The 14,545-nt window shown below is 36.0% G+C and overlaps 1 protein-coding gene and 1 long non-coding RNA gene across 1 annotated transcript in view; both read right to left on the bottom strand.

The window, feature by feature from the left end:
* LOC148000514 (uncharacterized) overlaps positions 1-10,111 on the bottom strand; it is a 43,489-nt gene extending 33,378 nt beyond the window's left edge. Inside the window, exons 1-3 of the long non-coding RNA XR_015640494.1 lie at positions 9,967-10,111; positions 8,528-8,915; positions 3,304-3,389 (exon numbers count right to left, since the gene is read on the bottom strand). This is a non-coding gene — a long non-coding RNA (uncharacterized LOC148000514). The remainder of the gene's footprint in view (positions 1-3,303; positions 3,390-8,527; positions 8,916-9,966) is intronic.
* Erich1 (glutamate-rich 1) overlaps positions 1-14,545 on the bottom strand; it is a gene marked incomplete at its 5' end in the record, with an annotated part of 52,793,804 nt that overhangs the window by 50,517,989 nt on the left and 2,261,270 nt on the right.

Below are 14,545 nucleotides of genomic sequence, written 5' to 3'. Positions count from 1 at the left end.
ACATTCTCCACACACAGGACATGGGTACCTCATTTAATGATCTAAACGTTGAGACTGGGCCCATGTTTATAATCTTAATTAGTACCAGGCTCCGAGTCCCTCTGTGAAAGACCATTGGTAGCATTGGAATCAACTGAAGAATCCTGAGGACAATCAGCGTTCCAAGAAGCCTAATTTAGTTGTATATGTATGTAAAGGCAATCTCTTTGCAGGTCTTAGGTTTCAAGGATTTGCAAAGTGGCAGTTGGGGGCACTATTGTTCTGACAATTACATTTTGTTTTTTAATTTTTAAAGTTTTTTTCTCCATTTTTTTAAATTATTTTATTTGTTTACATTTCAGACATTGATCCCTTCTGCCCCCCCCCCCACAGTTCTTCATCCCATTCCCCCTCCCCTTTAACTCTGAGAGGGCACTCCCTCTGCCTGGCATCCTCCTTCACTGGAGCCTTAAGTCTCTACAGGACTAGGCACAGCCTCTCCCACTGAGGCCAGACAAGACAATCCTCTGCTCCAAGTATGTCTGGGCCTTAGCCAACCCATGTATGTTCTCTGGTTGGTGGCTTAGTGTATGGGAGCCCCCAGGGGTCTGAGTTAGTTGAATTGTTGGTCTGTCTATTGGGTTGCCATCCCCTTAAGCTCCTTTAATCCTCCTCCTAACTCTTCCACAGTGGTCCTTACCTCGCTCTAAAGTTTGCTTGAAAGTATTTACATCTGTCTTAGTCATTGTTGGTACAGCTCCTTAGAGGAGAGCCCTAATAGGCTTTTGTCTGTTAGCACTACATAGAACCAGTAATAGTGTCAGGCTTCGATACCCACCCATGAGGTAGATTCCAAGTTTGGCTGGTCACTGAACTCCTAGGAGTCTCTCATATACCAGATCTCTGTGACTGTCTAGAGTGTCTCCCCAGCCACCACGCCCAGAAGCTGCATATTTCCATTCATCATCCTGGTCCTCTGGGCTTCTCTCTTGTTCCTCCTCAACCTGATCCTTCCCCCCTTTTCTTCTCCCCATCTCTTCTGGCACACAGGTCCCTCCCAGACTATGTCTCCTGTGATTATTTTGTTCCCTCTGCTAAGTTGGGACTGAAGCATCCTTATTTGAGCCTTCCTTCTTGTTAAACTTCTTATGATATGTGGGTTGTATCATTGGTATTCTGAACTTTTTGGCTAATATCCGCTCACCAGTGAATACATACTATGGATGTTATTTTCAGTCTGAATTACCTTACTCATGATAATATTTTCTAGTTCCATCTATTTGCCTGCCAAATTCATGATGTCCTTGTTTTTAGTAGCCAAATAGTATTGGCTACTAAACCACATTCTTAATTCTTCAGTTGAGGGACATCTGGGTGATTTCCAGCTTCTGGCTATTACACATATGGTTGCTGGGAAAATAGTGGTGCACATGTCCTTGTAGTATAATGCAGCATCTTTTGGGTTATGCCCAGGGTCTTAGCCATCCTGATTTGTGCAATGTGGAATCTCAGGATTGGTTGGAGTTGCATTTTGCTGGTGACTAAGATGTTGACTATTTCAAGTGTTTTTTGGCCATTCGAGATTCCACTGCATTTCTCACTAGGACAAGAACTTACCAGTTTAGTTAGCAATTTTTTTCCTCCCAGGATTGCCCTGCTTCTGTATCTGAAATACTGAAAGTACAGGTATGCAACCATAGCTACTGGGCTTGGAAGATTCTAGGTATGGAAACACCAGTTCTCACCTCTATGTTCCTAGTGCTTTATATACTGACCTATCTCCCTGGATCCTTGAACCATTTTTTTTGTAAGTTTAAAACTGGTATTTTAATTTTTTCCCACTGCACTTTTAGCCTTGTTGGATATATTTTTTGTCATGATAGTACTCTTCATAAATGTCACATAGGTTATTTAATAAGAGTTGGATAAAGAGGAGTACTCTGCTCTAGGTTCTGGGCATTCGAGTGCTATACACTGTACTATCACCATCAAGCTTTGCATGTAAGGCTTGATGTGTCTCTGACTAGGGTAGATACCTACAGTGTACTTAAAGATTTGTAGGATTTAGAACTAGCAATTAAGTTGGAGTTCTATGTAAACGTTTACACTTATACCCTGGAGTCTTATATTTTTATCAGGATGGTGGTAAGTCACTCATTTGGAGAAGTAATGATGGTAAGGAAGTCCTTGTTGGAATCAGGGATAGGGAACACTATGACCTCTATGCAATGACAGCAAACAATTGAGCGAGACATAGAGTTTTGTAGTCTTAAACTTTCATGGACTCAGGACTGACCTTGTGAAAATAAATTGCTTTGTCTGGACTTTGGGACCTCATTAGTAAAATGAAGGATTTAGACAGATGATCCTTAAAATCCTTCCAGCTCCAAGTTCCTAACATTCACCACTGAAGTAATATGCCTCCTGCATTTTGACAAGCTAATATTAGAGTCTGTGCTGAAAGATCCTGTATGCAATATAGTGACAAGAAGATTTGTTTTACTTTATACAAAAGGAACAATTATCGGTAACGCTTGTATAAAAATAGATAAATGTCATATTTACATTCTTGATGTAAACTGCAACTCTCACAGAGGAAATGAAAAGTATTAAGTCTTTCAACCTAAATATTGGCAGAAACACAGTGTCAACTTTAAACTTCAGTTTGAAAACAATGAATGTGGATGAATTAGTCAATAAATATATGAATGGTGGTTAGAAGGCTTGAGGATGAGTATAAAAGGTTAAATACACAAAACTATGTATTTATATTTATATCTCTTTATAGAACTCCTTGTATACTTTCAGACTGCATTCAAATATTTAGAAATATTTTTCTTTATTCCTTGACTATTATATATATATATATATATATATATATATATATATATATATATATGATTATACACTTCCCCCATTATGTCTTCTAACTCCATAACCTGGGGTTCCCACCAACCTCTTTCTATTAGAATCTTCATGCCTCCATGTCCTGCTATATTTAATTATGGCTGCCTGAGTGAACATGGGTGACAGGTATTTACTTGAGCATGGGCACCATACCAGTGGCTCCAGCACCGAGAAATATCACCTCCTGCCTCTACCAGTCATAAAGAGACTAGGAATGGGGCTTTATGAAGAAATGTGGCTGGGCATCCTGGTTTTATGCATGGCTTCTGAGGGTAGAAAGCTACTGTGAATTCATGGTAAGCAGCTATGTCAAGTCCAGAAGGCTGAGCATCACAGCAATCCTTCCCATCTTCCAATACATCTTTCCTTTCTTCCACAGTGTTCCTAAAGTTCATTTTCTTAGGGGTGGGCACTCACCTGTCATTTATTGTCAACGTCTTGGTCAGTTATGTCTTTACAGCAACCATCAACCATCAAGAAACATTGTTGTCCCCGATACCAGGCTTTTTAAAAGTACAAAGAAACGAGATAATTGACTTTATAATTTCATTTGCACATTATCATGAAGTAACTTTTGCGAGTGATTCTAATGTACTTTTACAAATACATATTTATTATTTGCTCATGGCACTTACCCTCAGAGAAAACTGGAAAAGCCAAAGATATGGATACATTTCTTTCTAAAAAATATCTGGCTGTTTTAGAAACTTAGCTTTCTGGATCATTTAGGTTGTGGATTGATTTATGATTAATTGATGTTTTATGGCATCAAATATTAATTAGGCCCTAATTTATCTAAGACTAATCTAAGACTAATTTATTATCTCTCACTTTGTATTCTCAGAAAATTCACTGATGCTAAAGATCCATGATCTAAATGATGGAAAATAGCTCTGTAGGTAACAGTATCAGTTGTGCAAACACAAGGACCCATGTTTGGATTTCTAGCACCCATGTACAAAAGCCAGAATTGGCCATAGCAGCTTGAAACTCCACCATTAGCGCAGAATCAGTAAAATCTAGATGCTTTTTGGTAAGCCAGCTGACATAAAACAGTGAGCAGTAGTTTTATTGAAATACTGTCTTTCAAGACAATAAGATGGAGATCAATAGAGGAAGCTACCTGATGCGCTCCTGTAGAATTCACACATGTGAACATAGGCACAGAGCTGCATATGTGCATACCCACACATGCATACTCACCATTTATTCACACATACATACATACAAACATGAAATTGTTATAATATACTAATAATGACACAGGATGATTCTTAGAAGTAATCTTTTTATATATGAGAATAGGAAATTTACTCATCAATTTTCACAAGACATTTTCCTTCTAATGCTTAAAATATAAACACATTTGAGTACTAGTACTTAGCTAACTATTCCTGCCAAAGAATCTTATTGGAAAAATATAAGTTTATCTGTTACTAAAGTAATAAATTCTTACTAAATATTTTCTCTAGCAATTCTGCTTCCATAGGTTTTAGTAATGCTGCCCCATTAATACATATACAGCATTAAATTATTTTGCTTGTATAAATAATTTCATAGTACTTTAATTTTCTGATATTTGGTAATTGGTATTATCCCAAAAGTTTTTGTCACTTAGATAATAATTGACCATATAATCAGCTTAGGGGAAATCAAAATCAAGCAGTACAAAATCATCTCGCCAATCTTTTTTCCCAATAAGCAAAAGAAAAATGATTTTGCAAATTATCTACTCTATGATATACTTTTTGTGTGATTGAAATGTGAACTCTGCTTGAGTTGACATAACTCATGTGCCTCTGGGTCTAGATGATGTTTAAATAATAAAATGTTGTGGAACATTTAAATTATTATTATATAATATTATTATTATAATTATTTAAATTATTTGCTACATTCATTTAAGTTGTGCAACTGATTGTATCCATTCACACCTGTGTCTTTTCTTTTCTTGAAACATCCTTTCAGAAATAAATTATTATATTTTTATAGTGTGCTTGAAAGTAATATAGTTTTGTTCATTCTCCTTAAGATGATAACTGCTGGTCGCTTGCCATTATCGTAACATCTCAAATCTATAAGGTTATATCGTATTTCAAGAGGATCTATTCCATCTCATTCTCATACTAACACCTAACCAGAAATTACACTAAAAAGAAGTTTTTTGATTCATTTTTCATGTTGTCTATCTTAAAATCTCTGACAGGAAAATGTCTATTCTCCCTTAAAGAAGTAATTTCAGCATATACAAACCTACTGTGATTTATTCTTTATGCCTGTCTCTCCCACTCGAACTTTTCTTTCTCTTCAGTCCCACTCTCTTTTTTCTCTGTCCCCTCATTCATATTTATGTATAATTTCATCCATATTTATGTGGAATGACAACATACTTTAGAGCAGGGAGATTACAATTATATTTCCTATTCAGTACTATTTTTAAATATGATGACAAATATTTTTAAGATTATAATTATATTATTCCCCACTCTCTTTTCTTCTCTTCAAACCCTTTAAACACACAAACATACAAATACACAAAATCATATATTTAAATATATATGAATATAAATATTAAAATGTAGCCTGCTTAGTATGTACACTATTACTTGCATCCCATGCTTTCAAGGCTGACCATTTGGTATTAGATAACCAATTAATGTGCTCTTCCCCAAGGGAGACTATGTCACTGGCACTTAAGACTCCTTGGTCACATGAAATCCATTCCATAGGCTTGAGTTCTCCTAAGCTTTTCCCTATCAATTTTAGAATGTCAATTAGTGTTTACTTTGGTCACGCCATGTTTATAGAGCCATTTTGTTGAGACTTTATTCTATAGCTCCTGCATTTCTAGAAGATACAATCTGAATGCTGAGTTCTCGTTTCTATGTCTCTTACAATTTTTTTCTGCTGGCCCTTCTGGAATCATTCCTGGGCCTTACTTACAAGAATTGCATTGTGGATGTGCCAGTAGGACTGGGCTCCATCACTCCGCATTTTTTTTTCAATTGCAATTTCTTTGTAATGGTCTCTATTTTTTTCAGTGAGAAGTTTCATTTATGATAGGAAGAAGTGCACTTATCTGTATGTACAAGAACAAATATTTAGAGGGTTTTGGGCAACTATGCTGATTTAATAATATAGCAGTTATTGGCTCTCCTCTACGACTCATGCTCTCACTAGCCCCAGGTAGTTGACTAAGTTTCTAGTACTAGGCATGGGTGGCCTCTTGTTGTCTACTTGAGTGAGTCTTCAGTGCTGTTATTTACTACCAAGAGACGGTAGGTACCACTACCACACCCTTAGAGATTATAGTTCCGTGTTGGTCTTTGTTATCATTTATAGACTTCATAACTAGATAGGACTGCTAGTTTCTTCCCTCCATTGGAAGCTTGAGAGGTACCTTCTAGAACCATGAAAGTTAGATATAAAGGTTAGTGCAGTCTGGGAATCTGTGGGCCCTGTGTCTGGTGTATTTAGCCCCTTCTTTTAGCTTCTGCCACTAGGGGAAGAACCAAGACAATGCCATGGTCTCTAATGTTTGGGGAATCTCTTGGTAAACAGTGACCAGCAATTAGAAAGAAAGATTCTTAGCCTGGTGTTTCGAGGTTTGTTATCTGGGCAGATGAGAAAATTTTATTTTAACTGTTTATATGTATTTATAGTCTTGTATACATGTACTGCAGGTGTTTTAAGGTAGATACTTAATTGAATGAGTTCTTTTGATATTTTAGGCACCTTTGCAGTTTTATCTTCTTCCTTTCTTCTCTGCTACTTATTCCATTCCCCCTCTACTTTGAACCCATCAAATTCTCTTATTTCCCCTTCAGATCTCTTATTAGCATATCCTTGTTAGTTGGAAAGCAAAATAAGATACCTTGCATTTTTTTAATACTCTGGAATGTAATTCCATAGGCCGAGAAGTCTCTCAGGATCTTTGAAAGTACTGAATATAGATTTTTCAAGAAAGATAAAAAATAGATAAATAGATAATTTCCTTGGTCTATTTAAGAGTGATTGAAGCAGTGATGCCTATATTTTCATCGTTCTAGTCATGCTGGCAGTAGAATTCAGAGTTTGGGGCAATTTTCAGGTACATAACAATGTCAAGAAAAGGCCGAGATACAGGAAGCCTTGTCTGAAGAAATAAATGAAGCATCCTCACCAAATAACAAACAAAAAACATTAACCAAACAAAGAAAATTACACTCTCAGCACTTAACATTATGTATGTATTTATGTATGTAGTCTTTTGGATAAGTCAACAAGGCACACAGTTAAATTATGATCAGGTATAAACTGATTAAATTATGGTTCATAAATTATGAATTATAAAGAAACTTATTTCTTAAAAAAATCGATAAGGCCAGGTAAACTAAAATGTTTGTTCTATAGAAACTAGTAAGAGAATGGCACTCCAGAGAGAGCTCTCAGAATTAATATTACAGTGTAATGAGTATTAACCAAAATCACCAAAATTCTGACGAGTGCTTGTCCAAGCTACCCAAGTTACCCCAGTTACCCTAGTTAGCTGAAGTCTGACCCATTCAGTGAAACATTTAATAAATTAACAGTGCATCCATTTTCAGTTGTGTATTATTATATAGTCATAGTAACCAGCGATATCCCACTAAGTATGTAGATCATTATAATTTCTATTGTGTCTGTGGTGTATGCGCTATCCATGCAGTAAGCAACTACAGTCATGTGGGTCATATCCATTGAACTGTCATACTACCTTAGCACTTGCTTTCAAGTAAATCCTTATTAAATTACTTCACAGTGGTCACAGTGTCAAAGTCTTAATGGCTGAGTATGTCTATTCCATATTAGAGTGCACATTTTAATAACCAGGAATATCTTATTGTGTCATTTGTACAGTAAGGATAAATTGCTGATGATGGAGTAAGCGTTAGCGTTCCACTATGATAAATATTCAACTTAGGGTAAAAGGGACTCATAAAATGTGGCGAAGGATAGGACTATAAATATTTTTGATCTCTAAGAACAGGAATAGAATGAAAATATCAGTGGAGTCATGCTACAGAGTACATGTACAAAACCCACATTGAACAACACAGCTTATTCCTCTACAAAAAGGAGAGGCAGCACAGTAGGAAAACACTGCTATAAACATTCATAAATTTAAAATAAACAAATCATTGCCAAAAGAAGACTAACAGAAACAAAATAAGAAATAAATACAACAGTTAATTCATTCAAAATATTACATTTGAGAATTAATAACCAAGGTAAATATGATGTTCAATAATTTTGACAAAAGAATTAAATTTGAAAGTTAAAATTATATAGATCCATGAAGAGAAAAATCAAAGCAAAGAATCAGATAAAATATTAGATAAGCTAATTAAAGTTGCATCACCTAGGGTGGTGATGCAGCTCAATTGGAGACTGCTTGCCCAGCAGGCGTTAAAGCCTAGGTTTGATTTACAGCACTACATATGCACCTATAATCCCAGGCAGAAAGATAAAAGACACAAGACTATATCAACTATTTAGAGAGCTGAGGCCAATCTGGATTACCTGAGACCTACCTCACAGAATCTAAACAAATACATTGACAATATGTTTTCTAAGCAATTAAAAGTGGGCTAAAACAGCATATTTAAAACTGCATACATACCCTTTGATGGTTAATTTTTATTGTCCACGTGAGTGGATTTAGAATGTACTGGGACACACTTCCTGTCATGCCTTTAAGATTCCTTCCATAGAGGTTTCACTGAGGAGGCACCACCCACTGAAAGTGGCATAGCTCACGCTCATGAGATAGAGTCTCAGACCTTATAAAAAGGGGAAAGGTAAGAACAGGCTGAGAACTGCCATTCATTTCTTTCTTTCTGATTGTGGAGTCAGGATGGCTGACAACTTCGGTCTTTTGTCTTCAAACTATGATGGCCCATGTCCCTTTAAATTGAGTGAAAAGAAACCTTCCCTTCCTTGAATTGCCTTCATCCTGTATTGATACAGCAACAGGAAAAGTAATTCTTATGCATACTAATGATGTTAATCTGAAATGACATAAGAGAAATCATACTCAGTACTGAACCTTAAAGGATAGGAAATTCCATTTTTGACATCTAGGTTAAAAAAATAAAATGACTTACAAGAAAAATTAAAACTAAAATACCAGATCATATTTTAACATAAATCCGGTGTCAGCAAAAAAAAAAAATGTACCACACTCAAGAAAAGTAATGAAAGAAAATGGAAGTCAAAGACAAAAATGCCTTTCAAGTACAAAGTACCCAGGTGAAATATTCTGATCATGAAAGAACTTAAGCAACTTTGTTTCTGCTGATCTTCTCTAAAGATACAGCAAAGAGATTAGCATGTAGATGCTAATGATGGCCAGTATCAGGGACATAGGCATTTATGAACCTAAGACTTAAATGGAGAAAAAGAGAAAAAGAACAGTGTATAGACTATGGCTTGTAGTGTGTCTGTGTGTGTGTTTGTGTGTGTGTGTGTGTGTGTGTGTGTGTGTGTGTGTGTGCCAATAGATAGATAGAAGTAGAGATATATCAATAATATAGGTCTAATTAAATGGTTTTGTAAAAATGCATGCAGACATGGAAAGAAGGAAAGGTTACAAGTATTGTGCACCACCTCAAGAGAATGACACAACTGTTTCCCGCTTAAGCTCATAGCACCTATGATGAACTGCATAATGTTTACATAGAGACTGGTTCATCAACTCTCTGCTATCAATGACCTTATGAGGCCATACTCTGTCCAAAGAATTAACGCACAACTATAGAGGGGACAGATGTTATTTAGAAGTCTAGTAATTGGTAAGATGCCCAACGATCCTATAAACAACCCTAATGAGACTCACTGGGTCTTAGAGACCCACAGATGCACACACATGCACATACACATGCACACCTGCACCTGCTCACACACACATACACATACACACATGCACATGCACACATGACATAAATGTACAAGGGGACTAAGTTGGAAAGAAGTTGTCTTAGTTAGGGTTTTACTTCTGTGAACAGACACCATGACCAAGACAATGCTTATAAAGACAACATTTACTTGCTCCTCACTTACAGGTTCACTCCATGATCATCAAGATGGGAGCATGGCAGCATCCAGGCAGACATAGTGCAAGAGAAGCTGAGAGTTCTACATCTTCATCTGAAGGCTTCTAGGAGAAGATTGACTTCCAGGCAGCTAGGACAAGAGTCTTAAAGCCCAAGCCCACAGTGACACACCTACTCCAAGGCCACACCTACTCCAACAAAGGCACACTTCATAGTAGTGCCACTCCCTGGCACTATTCATATTCAAGCCACCACAGAAGGGGATCAGCTGGAATGGGAGGGACTAAGAAGGTATAATAGGGAGTAAGTTTGATCAAAACACATTATGTGTATGTATGAAGGTATCATATTTGAATAGTTTAGTATGTATAATTAATATATTCAAACAAAATACTTTCTTTTAAAATAAATTCTTTTTCTTTTCAAATACTTTCTTGTAAAAAATGTCAATAAGAGAGCAAGAAGACTGGATGCATCTAAGAGCTGTTCTTACCTCCATAAATATTAATGATAGGGATGAGTTGGTAGAATAGCTGTGTGAACAAGGGGTAATATTTTGAAAGTAAAGTCAACTCATGGTTTACTTTTCTACAGATGTTACAAAACACTTCAACCAAGACAGTTTATGAAAGAAGGCATTTATTTGGAGGATATGGTTTCTTAGGTTAGGAGACAGGCAGAGGTGAAGGAGGGAGGGGCACGGAGAAAGGGAGGGGTAGAAAGACAGGAAGACATAGATAAAAAGAGAGAGGAAGAGAGAAGAAAAGGAGACAGAGACAAAGAGAAAAGCAGAGACAGAAACAGAGAAAGATGAACCAATAACCAGGTATTCAAACATATGAGCCTATAGTGGCATTCTAATCCAAACCTCAACATTTTTTTATTTACTCTGTTTTTCATTTCATATATAATTTACCCTTACTTAACATCAGTTATACACACAGCAGAATGAGAGCGATTGTATTTGTAGCAGTAGGCATGATAATACCATCAGTATCATTTCCTATTAAAAAATACCTTAAACTTTTGTTTTTCTTTATTTGTGCATTTGTGGGCTTGTGGATATGTGTCACCCCAACTCCTTTCCAAACTTAAGACCCCTTATTATTATTTTTATACTCACAATACACACACACACACACACACACACATGCACACTTACAAAAGCACAACCTAATGAATCTATTTCGTGTTGCTCATATGTGCATGTGCTTAGAACTGACCACTCAGGGTTGGATAACCTATCATAGACTTTTTCCTGGTAAAATCCTTGTCCCTCTCTCAGCATATGCTGTTTATAGCTCTTTAGCAAATCATGAGGCCTTCGTCCATTTTTGCATGCTAATTGGTGCTGTCGTTGCGCAGGTCCTATTCAGGTACACATTCTGTTGTAATTTCTTAGGTGTAGCTTTTCTGTAATGTCTAAAAGACAGTATCTTTTCTGCTATATTCCCAGACCCTTAGGTAGGAGTTGCATTGTAGATATACCAATTAGGGCTAGAGCTCCCATGGTAACATCTCTGAAATATCTTTTATCTTTATAAAACATGCCAACATTATTAATAAAATTAATAAAGTCCATTTTGATGATTACATGACAGATCCACATGTTTCGTAGCACAGGAGATAAATTGTGATACTGTTATCACAATTAATTATAAGTAGTATTTATCACAATGCTACTTTTACAAAGCAAGTTGGTGCTTGGGCCACAAAGACTTGTAACTTTCCATTTGTCCATTGCCAAGTTAATTGTCTAAGATGAAACACTTTTATGCATTAAAGTCATTTAAATATAAAAGTAACTCCCAGGTAGCATGGTTTCTCATCAAGGAGCCATTGTTACCATCAGCTTTTGACCTGCTCATGTCTTTGTGAAAGTTAAGAACAAGATTGACGACAGCAGCAACCATCCGACAGATCTGCTCAGTGATGCTGCATGAAGGAATAACTTCCAAGGGGAAAGGATCATTTATTGTGTTTGCAACAACTCTTCCAGAAAGACAATCTGGATTGAGATAAGTAGGATTTTGAGAGGCAAAATTAGGAAATGAACACATTATATAAATTGGTGAAGGTGAGGTTTAGAAATGCAGGCTGTATATATAATACTCTCTCCATTATTATAATATATTCTACATTGTACTATACATTATGCATTATACTATATACTATACATTGTAACATATTATGGATAATATAAATATAATATATATTGTTGTTACATTTTTATAAATTGGCATGTTAAACTTCAGGGCCAAACATACAGAGGGCACATGCCACAGCATATTAAAGCTCACTGTGTATAGTTAATTTTTTTAATTTGGCTAAAGTGTATCACTTTAGTCTTAGGAATAATTTATATTTTACTCGTGAAATAAATGTAGTTAAATCTATCCTGTTTGGTTAGGATACTACTATTGTTAGATTAAAACATTTTATGCATTCAAGTAATTTAAATGTAAAGCTGACTCCCAGGTAGCACAGTCTCATGTTTTTAAAGACGTGTTTTTATCATCAGCTTTCCATGTGTTCATGTCTTTGTGATACATTTCCTGTAATTTTTCAATGTATTTTCGTGAATTGGAAATAAAGGGGACAATTTAAGCTTACTCTCTACTTTTTGTCATTCTGTGTTGAAAATGAACAGCAATACAAAGAAGCACAGTTGTCGTGGAATTTCATTTCATGTCATGAAAAGAGAAAATAAAATGATTTTTGAGAGCCATAGGGAATATTAATGAGAAACCTTTAAGTGAAACCATATTGACAGCTTGTATAAAATTATAAGCATATCTATCAGGGGTGTGATAAAGAGAAATTTGAACAAAGAAAGGTAAAAAGAGCCACAGAGTGGATGGAGAAGTGAGTAGATGGAACTCCGTGAGAAGATGACCTTAAAATAAAGACATAGAAGGTGCACTAGGTGCAGAGCACAGAGCCGGCAGAGGAAGCAGAGTCAGACACAGAGGCAGGTGTCGAGAAAAAGAGTAAAGGCGCATGTGTTCAGCAGAAGGAGCTGACTGATAGGACTAGAGGATGAGGACACAGCAGTAATCAGCAGTCAGCTATTTTTGGAATTAATAGGCATAGACTTTGCCTTTGATGCTGAGTGAGACAGTAAAACTGCAACATGATGCTGAGACCAGCAGCAACAGGATCCAACTTCAGTTTTAATGGGATCATTTTCTTTGTTGGGCAGTGGTGGACTTTACAGTGGCAAGAAGAAAGAGTTGAAGACCAGAGGGAAGCTGTTTGCAGAGGTGATCCTGACATGCACTGGGCTGTCAGCTGAGGGATAACAAGCCTGGATACATATAATAAAAAGAGGCATATGTACTATGAAGCGAGTGAGGCTTTAGCTTTAGCGACTTTCTCCTGCACAAATTCCCTTAAGAATAGATTTGTGTCATAAAATGAGTATGTTTTATGCATCTGCCCGTGGGACACAGTATGTTTGTGGAAAAGGCCAGGAAAGAAGGTAATAAAGAAGTAATGAGAAAGTGTAGAGCCAGGAGCTACTTTGGAGAAAAGGTTTTCAAGTGTGGGGTGCATAATTTTTAAAAATTTTTATGTTAGAGATTGTAGTAAAATCATAACCTTTCTTCCTTCTGTTTCTCCCCTCTAAACTCTCCCATGTATCCACAAACGTTTTCTTCAAATTCTTCTTTCACTAATTGTTACTGCATGCATACATGTATACTCATAAATATTCCTAACTTTAAACATGCAATGTTGTTTGCATATGTGTTTGCAGGGTTGACCACTTTTCACTTTAGAATTCTATTCTGATGAACCAAAATGAAGTCCTCTCAGATCAGAGAATTGAAGATACTGCAAACAAAACCACAAACACACAGAAACCTATTAGCTGAAAAATATCTGTTGATAAAAGTCATTAAATAGAAGTTACCAAAATGCCTCTACTTGCTACTCATATGTCATAAACGTATGCTATCATTAAACAAATCCAGTGCAAATGAACTGTGCATCACATATTTCATCATTTTCATTTGAAAGTATTAATGAATATAACATAAAACTCACCACGCATGACCAAAAATGTGCATCATTGGCAAAGTGGCTAATGAGAATCATCAGTTTACAAAGGAGCCCCACATGTCACCACTTGGAAATTGAGATGCCGAAAGCTTAAATGTGACATACAAAAGTATTTGAAAATTATTACAGACTCCAAGGATATTCACACAGGGTATGCAATCTAGTCATCTTTGTCTTCATGACTCCTGGCCAACACTAGGTTAGGAAATTCAATTTTCAGAACTTTTGTTTTAAGCCTAAAGTTATTCTAACCTTTCTCTCAATCCTAAGGAAGAATGCATTTTAATCTTCTTAAATTAGTAAAATCATCTTAGAATAAATTTCGTCACTAAACATAAAGCCAAAACGTTAATAAAATCTGTTACTATGTGGTTTCAAGTAATTACCTTGTAAAACCATTTAAAAATTTTCATTTTATGTTCTAGTATTTTCATCCATCTGAAATTATATTGTAATTGCATTTTCTATTGCAAATAAATGTTCATATTTAAGCCTATTTTTATTATCAAAAATTGAATTTTATT

Source organism: Rattus norvegicus, chromosome 16 (genome assembly GCF_021556685.1).
Source record: "Rattus norvegicus strain SHRSP/BbbUtx chromosome 16, alternate assembly SHRSP_T2T, whole genome shotgun sequence".
Taxonomy (NCBI): Eukaryota; Metazoa; Chordata; class Mammalia; order Rodentia; family Muridae; genus Rattus; species Rattus norvegicus.
The sequence above is the reverse complement of the archived record's forward strand: the minus strand, read 5'-3'. Positions and strand labels throughout refer to the sequence as shown.